Below are 13148 nucleotides of genomic sequence, written 5' to 3' on the forward strand. Positions count from 1 at the left end.
CAGCTGGCCAGCTTTCATTTTTCTATTTTTGATGCTTTGTGTTGTATAATATCTAGGATACAGTAACAGCCTGGTTGCAAATGCTGGAAACAGAAATAGGTTTCTTCAGAGGCTGCTTCTCGGAGTGTCCAGCTGTGAGCCTCTGAAGCAGAGTTAGAGTTCTCTCAAGGTCTGCTGCCTAGGATTTAGTTTGAAATGACTGTATCTAGGTGTAAAAATGTCATCTTGGTCTTTAGGCAGTTTGAGTTTGTAACTGGCCCTTTAACCCCAAGTCTTAACTGTCTCCCTCTCCAAAAGAAAGAGGGAGGTCAAGTTCATTTTTACAATAATGGTATCGTCAAGCAGGCGGTCTGCATGTGAGCAGCAGAAAAAGAAGAATCGAACAATCCACTCCCATCTCCCCCCTCTGACCATGTGCACACACACATGCACACATACACACACTCCAATACCAGTCAGATAAGGGGAAAAAGGGCAATACCTTTTTAAAAAATGAGAGGCAGCAAGCCATTATTAGCAGGAGCTATATTGAGCATGCTTGCCAGACAGGCAGCAAAGCTGAGCTCCAGTTCCGCCCAGACATGTGCCTTGCCATTTTCATTTTAATCAGCCTGCTCAGGATGGCTGCTGATTCATTTTGCAGGATGTCCCCCTGGGAGCCAAGGTGGAGGCCCGAGGCAAGCTGCTTGCTATTGCATCAATGCGGCACAGCACCCCAGACAGGGTGGGTGGGGGAGAAAAGGGATGGGAGAAAGGCTCTATGCACTGCACTCTAAATTTCAATATGGCTATTTTAAAAATCCTTCATGACACCAAGTCCGTTACAGAAAATACGAGAGAAAAATAAAAGAAAAAATATGTCACATTGTCATTTCATTATCCAAGTACCTCCCACCCCAACCACACACACACACACACACACACACACACACACACACACACACACACACACACACACACACACTCTTCCACAGAAGACCTTGAAATTCTAGTTCTCATTATGGTCACTGTAAAACGCAATACATGTATGTGTGTATGTATGTGTTTACCTGGTAACTAGCTGGTGTGTACACCTGATTTAGCTGGAGACTTTGATCTGTGGGATTGACAACCTTATTATGCAGTGAGCTTATTATTGATATTATTCTGCTCTCGGTTGCCATGGCCACCTTGTGAGAGACATTCAATTTTCTCTCTTCCATCATCATTATCTATGAGGCCATCTGTTGTGGAAAATGAATTCAGCCTCATTTGCATGACTGATAAGCAATTTTTTTTTTTATCTATTTAACAGAAGGTCATATGCCGGGGATTTGGAGCTCGTGAAAAAAAAATGTGGAGAAAAAACGCGTATCGAGAGCATGAGTGGGAGTGCGTGCATTAGGGGACGTATGTGGAAGTAAAACAGATCCCTCAGGCCTGCGAGCCTATCGCGCTGCGTTTGTCATCCCTGCCCGGCGACATTTTTTTTTCCCTAAGCTCCAGCACACTAAACGGGGAGCTTTCCTCGCAGCCTTCCTGAAGCCCCCTGATTTTTGTGCTCACTGTTGGTGGGTGCATTTTATTTTATTTTTGATTCCCTGGACTATGGGTTATGATGTCAATATTCACTGAAGACAAAAAGCAACCTTTTCTGCATCTCGGTGGTAGGCATATTCCTCATCGTCCTTTCAAACTTGTGGTGGAATAGGTTTTCTTCTCTTTCTGTGTATTTGAGCCGGCACAGTTACCACAATCGAGCTTGTCTTTAACTTGTGAGCGGTGGTGGTCATGCTGTGAGGTACGTGGTCTTCGTTAGGTTAATTCTGTGGACTGAGTGGACAGGGCATGTTTTACCATAGTTCTAAGGCTTGTGCTGCTATGCCTATTGTTTGCTCCTCTTTAAAGTTATTTCTGTAGCGTGGCTGGTAGCTGACATGTTCCTGGGCTAAAGAGCGTGTAAACCACAGAAGTCTCTCTTTAAAGCAAAGTGGGGATTAGGTTGCATGCTTTAACCATGATGTTTTTATTCTAAAAACTTGGTGCATGGACAGTACTTCGATGATATGGAGGTACTGAAACAAGAACTTCCTGGAGACTTTACTGGATTACTTTACATTACAAATAAAGCATATGGCAGTTTTACAAAGGCTGTTACAACATTAGATATTCTTGAGGTGATGTTGTATTTGCCTAATGGAAAGAAAACTGACTTACATTGTTTAAAGTGAGAAACTCAAATAAAGATTTTCAAGTATAACCTTAATGTTTGAAGTTCATAATAATAAAACATTTCATTTATAACAGAAATATGTCTTTTAATGCAACTTGAATTAATAAACTAAAAGTTCAACCTGCAAAGTTCAGTTTCAATATAGATCAGATAAGGCAATAAATATATATGTAAATAGTCATATGATAGTTATTAAAAACATACAGCACTGATTTGGAATTTAGTCATTAATTTGGCCATGACAATTTCTTGTGCCACTAAAACTATATCACCTACAGAATTTTTAAGTCGTGTATTTACTGACAGTAAAAGTATTTTTCTTAATTAGAGCTTTTTAGTTTAAGTGTTTGCATTCTTTACTGAGCAAAATAAACTTCACAGACAAAAGCACACTGTTACCACCATTATGGGCATAAGGCAGTCATGCTAATTGTTTAACTTCATGAAAGTCATACAGCTTTCTAAGTGATAAGAAGTAAAGGCATGTCTTCCATACAGATAAAAATGTGATTACTGTAAAAAGAGAAAGGTGTTTTTGCACAATCTTCCTTTTTGGAAAACAGTTTCATTGCATTCCCCTAAGTTCCCACCTCTCAGGAACTTTGAATACAAAGTGTTGATTGCATATTATACATGCTACTAAGTGACACATTCTAGAAAAAAAGGAAGTATATTTTTTCTAATTAACCTAAAGGAAAGTGTATGATTCCATCACCTCAAGTGCAATAAGTGAATTGGCTAAAATTCTCCTTAAAGTTGGACTATAGTAATAAATTTCCTTTATAAAGGACAATAGGCCATGGCGATATATTTGTATAATAGGTTTTTACTTGATACTTTTCAGAACTCTACCACAGGATCATGGACTTCTCATAAGCAATAGTAACTATTACATAACCCTTCCTTTTTTAATCAGCCATTTTTTTTTTATATTTTAGCTTGAGTGTTAGGGAAATAATTTTATTTTTAATATTAATTTCATACTTAGAAAGTTCAAAACAATACAAGCCTAATAGCTTACGAAGGTTATTTAAAGTAACATCACTTTCCTCAGAAGGCCATAGTTTGAGCATCAGTAATATGAGACCTGGATCTACATAATAATGTGAAGGATTATGCTGCTGCCTTTTCATAGGTCTGTATAGTCTGCAGATTTGTGAAGCAGAATTGTCAACTTCTGAGAAATCTAGGAGGTAGCTTAGTTGATTTTTCTCTCCTCCCCCCAAAAAAGTTAATTACCAATCTTGGATGGGCTCTTCCTTGCCTCCCTGACATTTGACTGCTGCTAATTCACTGATTAATCTCATTAATGTGATTATAGTAGGATTTGGAGTTGGCTGCCATTGTTCTGTAGACAGGGCTATTCAGCCTGAACACTTGCCGCCTCATTCGGTTTTGCTGTGATTTTTCAAAGGCTGGTCGAGTGAGCCGTGTGAGCAGGGCTCTCGCCTTCCCTTTCAGCACCGGGAGCTGTCCACCGCCGGCAGCAATTACAGTCGGCAGCGGCTGACTTCCCACCAGGTCGCTGGCAATGTGAAAATGGCTCACTTTCATCACCTTAACGATGGCTTCTGGAGGTGGATGTGGGAGCAGCCTTCATGGCCAGAGCTGGGTGTTTTGAAGATGGTGGCAGGAGAGATGTGCAAGCTCTAAATCCTTACTTTGCACATAAAATTTTCACCATACTTGGTAAATTACTAAACATGATTTCATTAAAATTACTAGCATATGTACAATTGTGAGTTGAAAAACTGTAAACATGGTGTAGACATGCTTTTCAAATGGAAATTTTTTATTTAGTGGAAATGTATGGCATTGTTGATAAAATTTCATTTTTGAGAAGATGGGCCAGGGTGATCAAGGTGAATCCGTAAGGCAGAAAGTAAACAGGAAACATAAATTTCAACTTCTCTCAAGTTAAACTTGCATCCTCCAGCAAAACTTAGGCCAATTTCATAAACTGGTGTTAGAAGCTGAGATCAAGGTTGAAGGTGCAATAATTTGTGACCATGTATGGCGGTGTACAAAAATTCCTAAAGGAATATGAATACATAATTTCTTTTTTGATGATAAAAGCAGGATGAGCATGATTTTAGAAAAATGTGGGTATTTTCAGAGAATGAACTTCTTCCATCTATTGTTTTCATTGTTCCTGTCATATTTTTTTACCTAACTTATTTCTTACTCTCTTAAAAATGTTTTTATTTCATAATTTACCACTGAATATATCCAGTTATTTCACTCTCTGATATTTCATGTCTATTTTCTATGCCAACTTCCAACAAATTAGGGAAAATAATTATGTTGTTTTGCAACTTCAAAGCTTTTTAAAGTTTTTTCTATTTGTTAAAACTATACTTAAAATTTCAAGTGTAGAGTTAATAATCTGATTCTTTGTTGATCGGTTTTTAGAAATGCTTCACATGCGTAAAGAAAATCCAATCATTTATCTGAGAAAAAATTCATTTTGCTGCCTAAATAATATTTTAAAAGTCACATGTATGAACTAGATTTCCAACTCTACCTATAAGACAAACTAATTTGAGAGAGAGATATTTTTTTAAAGAACATACTAGGTCAACTGAAAATACTTTGTTTATGTAGTATACATTTTGGTGGCTACATTTTTAACTTCAAACAACTTAAAATTTCATTTACTCTTGAATATTTTATATTAGGACACCCATTCAGTGGAATAAGAGGGACTAGCAAGATCCTCTTTGGTCACAAACACCCTGTCCTGACACTGAAGTGCAGCTAGGCTGGATGTTTCTCTTGAGCCCAGGGCTATAATTTTCAATCAATGACCATTTTCAAATGCATCTAGTATTTCACCATAAAATCTACGTTGATACAAAGTCTCACCAGAACTCAGTCCAGGAAGCAAATGAATAGCAGATTCAGAAAGAGAGCTTTTCAGTTTTCTTAAATTCTTATAATCAAATTACTCCACGTCATAGTTTGATTGAGATAGAATTATGCATCTTATTTTCAAGTTTTTAAAAGAGTTGTTTTTCATGAATGTCTTTTTTTTGTTTTTTTTGAAAACATGTCTACTATTCCTTAGAAAAGAGCAATAGAGGAGAAATTTGAACAAAAACTTGAAAAGGATTAAAGTATTCTTCAGCAAGCCAAGTTTCATCGCACTGTATTCTTTACCTCAACACTACACCTGACATTGATCTATACTTATTCCAAACTAAACTGAAGAGAAAAGATACCACAAACTTAGAGAAGAAATATATATATATATAATTTTTACAATTTCTTTTTAAGGAGGTAGGGGTAAATCACATCCAAGTATCATGTGTGGCTGATATCTTTAAAAAGGTACTTTAACTTAGCATGCCCCACATATTAGAAAATACTGCTTATAATGACTAATTTGTACAAGAGATAATACCAAATACTTTTGTAGTGATTTATTGTATGATGTTCCTGATATCAGATTATTTTAAGGTAGCAGGTACACATTTTTTCATCACTAGGCTATCTTTCAATGCAACATGGTTTCATCGGGAGCACGCTTTGTGTCCCCTCCCTCCCTCCCTTCCCCCCTCCCTCCACCTCCCTCGATCTCTCTCTCTCCTGTCCTCTCTCTCTTTAACTCTGTCCCCGGTTGTCTCTGCTCCCCTCTCTTCTCCGTGTCCCTCTCACACCTGCATTGTTCCGGCACACACAGGGATTTTTCTATGCCTGTTTTCACAATGAAACTGTTTTAAGCTTTGACATAATGAGTCCTCAGGGTATCTGTAGAAGTAATCAGAGATGGCAGAGAAAACGTAAGCCAGGTGTTATAAAACTGGAAAGGGCTCCTAAATGCCCACTTATTATGTGGAAAGATACTGATAAGCCTCGTTGTATTGGGCTGTCCTGTTAGGAAATTTTTCCTAAAATGTATCTATTTTAAAAAATCCCTACTCCCCACGTGGTGGCTGCTGGAAAAGTTGGGAGGGGGAGGGAAGTGTCTTAGTTTCGGCGCAGGGGTATTGTGCCGGGAAGCCGGCGTTTGGGGCATCCTCTCCCCGCGCGTCCTGCTCCCAGACTGCGGCGAGCGGCAGGGCGGACGGGGGCAGCGCGGCCTCTGCAGGGCCGGTGCGTCCGGTCTCGTCTCCGCGCGGCGGGCGAGGGGCTCAGGACGCAGAGGACTCCCCGCAAGGCTCCAGGGAGGTGCTCTTGGTAACCTGGACCTTGCCTGCCCGCCCTGGGCGTCCACGTAGCGCTCCGCCCGGGGGAAACCTGCGGTGGTTTGTCGCCGGCTGGGGTTCTGCCCGGCGCTCCCCGCGCACCCTGAGCGGACACAGGGGCGGCTGGAGGGGGGGCATGGGAGTAGAAATGTATAGGGAAATGGGATCAACACGTGCCACGGGCTCTCCGCGGCAGAAATAAACCCGCACGTTTGGAGACAACAGACTGCGGAACAAGACTTTGCTTGATGGCCAACTCGTCTGCAAAAAAGGTACCGCTTCCCTTTCATTTGAAGGTTGCATATGATTTATCGGGTTGATGTAACTTGCCGCTGCTCAGGACTCGTTCACCCGACCCCCTAAGGGCTCCAGCAAGTAGTCGTTCCCTGCCTACCTGGCTGTCTCCAGATCTTATCTGATAACAAATTATAACTGTTCTTAAAAATCGCATGGTCTTAATACAAACGAGCCAACAATGGACTCTTTCTCCAGGAGAGCTGCTCTTCAGGGGGGATTTCATGTGGGCACCGACCCGTCTGCACGCTGCCCGGAGTTGTTATTGAACAGGAGCCTGTGTATTTGAGGCTAGTGTCCAGGGGGAAGGGTGGGAGGTGCTAAGCGGCCTTTATGATTTAATGTGGCCTCTCTTGGTGGGGAGCCCGGAGGAGGGGTCTGCAGAACGTGCGGTGGTACAGTCACCACCAGAGTAAAACATTTACTGCTGGGCTCGGGAAGCCATTTATAAAATCAGCACTTTAAAAAAAAAAACTGGAAAAATGCCAATGAAAGTCGTATATCTATGTTCCTTTTGTATTTTGAGAATCTTACTTGCTCTTGCCTGTTCAGATAAAACTTTTTCTGATATTTTCTTTCTTACAACAATACCAAAAGGCGGATAATGTTTTAACTTTCTTAGAGAAATAGTTTTTGTGCTTTTGTTGTAAAACAAAGTGATAGAAGGGGCTCACACTGAAACAGCACCGGGTGGCTGGCTGGCAACCCCAAAGAGGCAGAGAGGGGTGCCCCGGTTAACTCCTGGGTAACTGCGCCCGCGTGCGAGGTGGTGCGGCAGCTTTGGGGACCTCCTCTCGTTTGGTTTTGATGCTAAGCAGTAGGAGCATGTAAAATAGCGTGGGTCCAGCTGACTTTGTGAGCTTTCTTTGGCCAGAGCATGGATTTACCACACCCTCAATGGTGGGGGTGTTTTTAGACAGACTGCCTAGAGGGTAACTGCCAACCGCCTGACTCCGGCGTTCATAGTTCTCATCTATTACATGCAATACGGCACTGCCCAGGATACACATTCTGCTCTAGAGGTTCAGGGGCCTGTGGGTACAATGTAAGAAGCACGCAGCGTGCATCCCCAATCCTGTCTATGTTGCAAGCTTAATAAACAGGAAGATTAGAAATTACTGGTTTAATCCAAGCTGTCACTTGAAAGATCTGTAGCTCAGCAATGAAGTTCCCTCCCAGACTAGGATTTGGGGAGATGGATGTGTTCTGCGGTGCTTGAAGGATGCAGCCCGAGACGGGGTAAGTCGGCAGTGCGCTCCGGTGCTGCGGTGCGGCAGCGCCGGGCTTCCGGGAGCCGGCCCCGCGCTCGCAGGCAGGCTCCAGCCCGGCAGGTGCCCCTGCACGGAGGCTCGGCTTCCTCGCAGGGCCGGGCCTGCCCGTGCGCCCGCCTTCCCTGTCGTTCAGTGTTGTCAACTTACCAGTTTCCAGCCTCGACTTCGGGCCTGCTAGTTTCCTCTCTGAAAGCAGTATTACTTTTGTCCATGTGGCAAAATAATTATCATACAGATGAGAGGAGGCCGCGCCTGAGCGCCATGGAGGGATGTGTGGTGGAGAGTTGATTGGGTGAATGGGGAACAAATGGTGGCCTTGCAAAAGCATTACGAGAGTTTTGTAGTCGTGGAGCAGGTTGGAGAATTTTCTGGGTGAGTCCCTAAGATGGAAGGCAGGGGTGGCTGCCATGGGAAGGGCTGCTTGTTCGAGCTGGCCTAGCCGGAGGCGCGAGGCTGCGGGCAGGGGGGATGTATTTGGGCGGCTTGGTTTTGCGATTCTTCAGGTTTCTCTTTGATGCTCCCTGCAGGTAAGTGGGTCCTGTTCTTGTTGTTTCCAGAGCGTTGGCTCGCCTTCCAAACTGGAGCAAAGTTCAGCTCCTCAGGGTCAGCAGCCAGAGAACCGCGGCTGCTCGTCTGGGCTCCTTGCTTCGTGCCCCTTCTTGTGCCTGTTTGAAGTGAAAATTATTAGAGATTATTGTTTTTCAGAGATTTATGGCAGCCATTATTCAATGTGTTTAATTAATATTTTCTGGAACACTGTATCCAGACCAGTAAAATTAGCAAATGTTGTTTCAATGAAAGCCCAGACATCATTAGTTTTGATTGGTATGTATTTTTCCTGGCTGGAAGATTTTAGCTGATTTAACCAGCAGCTTACTGGAGAGTGTAGAAATCTAATCAGGTTTCTATGGATCTGTAGAACCTACTGATAGGAAATATAAAAATTAGCATGCTCTCGAATACTTTCAGTTCTGTTCAGAAAAATGGAGCCTGCTTTTACAAATCTGTCTTCTGAGTTGAGAAATAAGTCTAGAGCCTGATGGAATCCTCATTTTCTATTGTCGTCGGTGACACACATTCTGTGTATAATTCTGTGACTGTACTACAGCAATATGGGCTTTTAGGGTTTAGCTAAACATACTTCGTGTCCGGGAATTCACTGATAAATAGTTCTATCCTGTTTGCAGAATCCCTACTCTCCTTAAAAGGTAAGGTTTGATTTTAACTGACCTAATTATTTCATCTGCTTTCAAGGCAGAACTTAAGTAGAAATTGTGATGCTCTCACTGACTATTTGCCGTTCCCTGAATCTTCCAGATTACTTGGTGATTTTTATCTTGCTTTATTTTGGGGCCTCCTTTTAAGAGTTGTTTTAGCTGTTTGCTTTAGACATGACAGTGAATATTGCCAGAAAATGCAACTTTCTGAAGGGTCATTTCTTCTGTTTAAAAAACAAACAAACTATACCTTTCCAAAAGAGAAGAAAAAAAAAATCTACCCCCAATGAACCTAAACCTCAAACATGAGATACTGGAAAACAAATTAACCCTTCACATGAAGCTTCTGACACTTGATCTTGACAGTTTTCCCCCTTGTATTTTAAGTTTCTGAATGCACACAATGAGTTTTTCATTTTTTTGCATAATAGGTGAATTCTCTATTTTTACATCTATGAATCTATATAATCAAATTCTTTTTCCATTTTATGTTTAACTTTGCTAGTAAATTAGAACAAGAAAAGAGCTGAATTTTAAGAATTTAACCCAAACAGCATCAAATACTGAATTGTTCTCAAATTCATAAACTCTTACTTAGAAAAGTAATGTTTCTATTATTTTTCCATTGTTACATTTTAGAGTTGATTCAAGCTTGTTGTGATTAAAATAACTCCTTTCAGCTTTCTGATAAGTTATAACAATCTTGGGGCAAAATATCAACATTTAGTATTTAACCTCAGGTGCTCATTCACAGACAGAGGGGAGCACTGGGACGTCGCCGACCACAGTGTGTCCTTTGTGCCTGGCTACCTTTCATAGGTACAGTCCAGCTTTTTTTTAAGGGCCAAAATTACGTCGTATTAGTTTCCACTTGACAGTTACTTTATGCCGCTCTCTGTCACATTGGTTCTCAGCACTGTGGAGTTGAGAAGGGGCTTCCCTTCTAAGACAGTGAGAGGCCCCAGAGCTAGAAATACAGTGATGCGTATTTGACTGAAAAGGTGATTTCTAAGGGATTTTTTTTTCTTAGTTTAGCTTTAAGGTTGAAGAGCTACTTTGGCAGGAAAAGTATCTTTTCATAGTAGAAATTTTAAGCAATCAATGAGATGCCCAAATATTGGCTGACAATCAGACACCCCCTGGTTTTGCTGGGGGACCTGGTGTGGGTGTGCGGGAAGGCTTCCACCCTGGGGGTCTCAGTGCTGTGCCAGGAAGCCCCTGAGGACCATTCCCATTGATATGAATGAAGATGGGTGTAAAGAGTTTTTTTTCCCAAAGGTTATTTGACCTTATTTCTTTGAAATCCTGCACTATGAGGCATTTTTTTGCACTCTGAGGAATACTACAGTTAATCTTTCTAAAGGTTTTGTGGGTGGCTGTATATATATGTGTTTTAAATGCCAATGTGAAAATGCTGTGTGTAAGCTGGCAATATCTGAGCCCTTGGGTTAATCTGTGTATCACATAAACCTGCCTTAGATGTATTTGTGTGCTCATTCATATAGTTGAAAGGAACTTTATGAGTCAATATCACATACTGACTGCTTTTCACTAAAGTCTGACTGCTTAGAGAGTGCCCTCAAATTGCTTTAAAGAAAATTACCTCAAGATTATTGGATGTTTGCTGGGGATATTGTCAGGTTTGGAATGTCAGCCTTGGGTCTCTAAATCAAACAACTCATGAATTAATAATTTTTAGGGTGGGGGCTCTTCTTGTACATTGACAAAGATTTTCATTATAGGATTTCCAGTTCAAACACAGTTTTGAGTAGTATCTTCAGGTTGTTCTCAACCTAGGTTCATAGTATATGTCAGTGGCACTCAGCAGAATGGGTTTTCCAAGTCAACATTGCTCTTAATTCTGGGGCTGCTGCATTGCTCAGCCCTGACAGGGATGGGCAGTTCTCAGGGACTGACTCTAAATTTAGCCCACCTCCCGTCCACACCAGCCTGTGCCATCCGAATAGGAGCTGGACGCACAGAACATTGTCACCATGAAACAATGCTAGCCAGACTGCTGGTGGAAATAATCGAGTCTGCAGGGCACCCCATAGAGAGCCATCAAATCAAGGCTGCTCTGGAGCTGTCTGCTAGATTGTGAACATTCAGAAATCAATGCCGCATCTGCTAGTGGACCCTCTGGTTCACTGAAATTCCCACCTGCCTGATGCATCTGGGCAAGGGCCTTTCAGACATCAGTTTCCTTCAGGATAAATTTAATACGTCTTGAGGGCCAGGCGCAAGCAAATTGATTCTATCTCTGCACCAGGAAAACTCATAAACATCTGTAAGAACACAGATTTTCCACAACCCCAGGATTAGGGGATGCTATTCAGTGAAATATCCCAAGCTCCCCCCTTCCATACCTCATGCCAGCATGGCATTTTTTAATTAGGAAGTTGATTAAAAAGGGCACGGTAGACCACGGATGTTTGGTCCTTTGGCGTCCGTCCAGCTGTTTGCTGTCTGGTGGGGGAAGCGCTGCTCCTCGCTGGTTGCAGGAAGGCGGGATCAGGAGAAGGATGGGGGGCGGAAAGAAGGAAGCTGGCCCAGCTCACCATGGCAGCCTCCCTGCAGGCAGACTAGCCGGCTTCCTTCAGGGAACAGCGAGCCCTCGCGCTTTGGACCCGCAGAGTGAACTGGATGCATTACGAGAAGTTCTGTGGTTCTGAGCTCTTTGGTCGTAATTACTTGTATTTTCTGGATTCACATTTATGCTTGACCTCCTATCCGGTAGTTTGGAGTGAATGGTCATAGTTGCCAGAATAGGGCTGTGCTGTTTATCTCCAAGAGTGATGGGTTTTATTTTTTGTTTTTCTTTTCTTTCTTTTTTCCTAAGGGAAGTTCCTTTCTTCACTGGCTCTTTTTGAGGGTTGGATACATTATTAGGAATAAAATTTCATGCCTAATTGTGCTGCACCTCTGGCCAGTGTGTTGTGAGCAAGTGCTATGTGATGAATTGAGCTCTGTCCATGCCTTGTGGTGTGTGAGTGCCTTCCCCAGCCCACGTGCACCAGAGAAGTGCAAGAGGACACCCACCAGTGAGCTTTGGCAGACTGCTGACAATGAGACAGACATTGACTCAGGGCTTAGGATCAGGGCAGCGCATCTCCCCCTTAGAATTTCAGCTGCTGGGCAGGTATTCTCTTTGTTCTTTTTCCCTTGGATCCTACCTGCAAATTATTAATTATGTTTAGATTCTGCATTTTAGAACAATGCAGGAGTCAGTAACAATGATGGGCAGCCCAAGGGCTCCCCCAACCATCTTTTCCTGGAAAAAAATAGCAAAGTCATTGCTGACAATTAAAGGCATGGCCCCTTAGACCAGCTCCTCTTACATCCTTAGAGCGTTAACGGAATGCTTCACACGGCATGCATGCATTGAGCACCTATTATGTGCAGATCCCAAAGAGGAAGCCAACAGGTGGATTTCTGACCTATAATGAGTGTTCTATATTTTATATATGTGTTTTTTATATATGCACATATTTTATATATCTATTTCATATATATTTATATATTTCACATATATTTTTCTTTTAACTAAGCATATATTTATATAAATACATGTAATATAGCTAATATTATATATATATTATACATATATTATGTTTATTATATTTACATTTATAGATTATATATAACTATACACTTATTTTGAAATAGATACATTTGTGATAAGGGGTAATCACAAAATCTCCTAGATGTGCGTTTTCTTGAATGCATTTTGAAATAGAACAAACCACTTTTCTGATGGAACAATAAGAGTAGGGTAAACACTGATGTCCCTTTTTAGATGATTAATACTTCAGGGAGCCTGGTGATCACGGTGAAAACCACCTCTCAGTCGCACAGCATGGCATAATCGTATTTCTCTACTTAATTAAATATATGGTTTGAGTTCACCTCCCTCTCGTAAAATCTAGAGCTAAAAAGTCCGACTTGGTGAGGGCTCTGTGTGGTTGGT

At 41.8% G+C, this 13148-nt stretch overlaps 1 protein-coding gene across 13 annotated transcripts in view; it reads left to right on the forward strand.

Annotated features, from left to right (window-relative positions):
* Nucleotides 1-1295: 1295 nt before the first annotated feature.
* MYT1L (myelin transcription factor 1 like) overlaps nt 1296-13148 on the forward strand; it is a 385352-nt gene continuing 373499 nt past the window's right edge. For 5 of the 13 annotated variants that reach the window (XM_036881778.2, XM_036881780.2, XM_036881777.2 and 2 more), the window contains exon 1: nt 1298-1780. The gene's annotated coding sequence lies outside the window, so the exon portion shown is untranslated. Of the gene's footprint in view, nt 1781-6215; nt 6672-7702; nt 7933-8205; nt 8337-13148 lie in introns of those variants that run through there. The other 8 variants (XM_036881769.2, XM_036881779.2, XM_057497485.1 and 5 more) reach the window with 7 other exon arrangements.

This window comes from Manis pentadactyla, chromosome 2 (assembly GCF_030020395.1).
Source record: "Manis pentadactyla isolate mManPen7 chromosome 2, mManPen7.hap1, whole genome shotgun sequence".
In the NCBI taxonomy this organism is placed as follows: Eukaryota; Metazoa; Chordata; class Mammalia; order Pholidota; family Manidae; genus Manis; species Manis pentadactyla.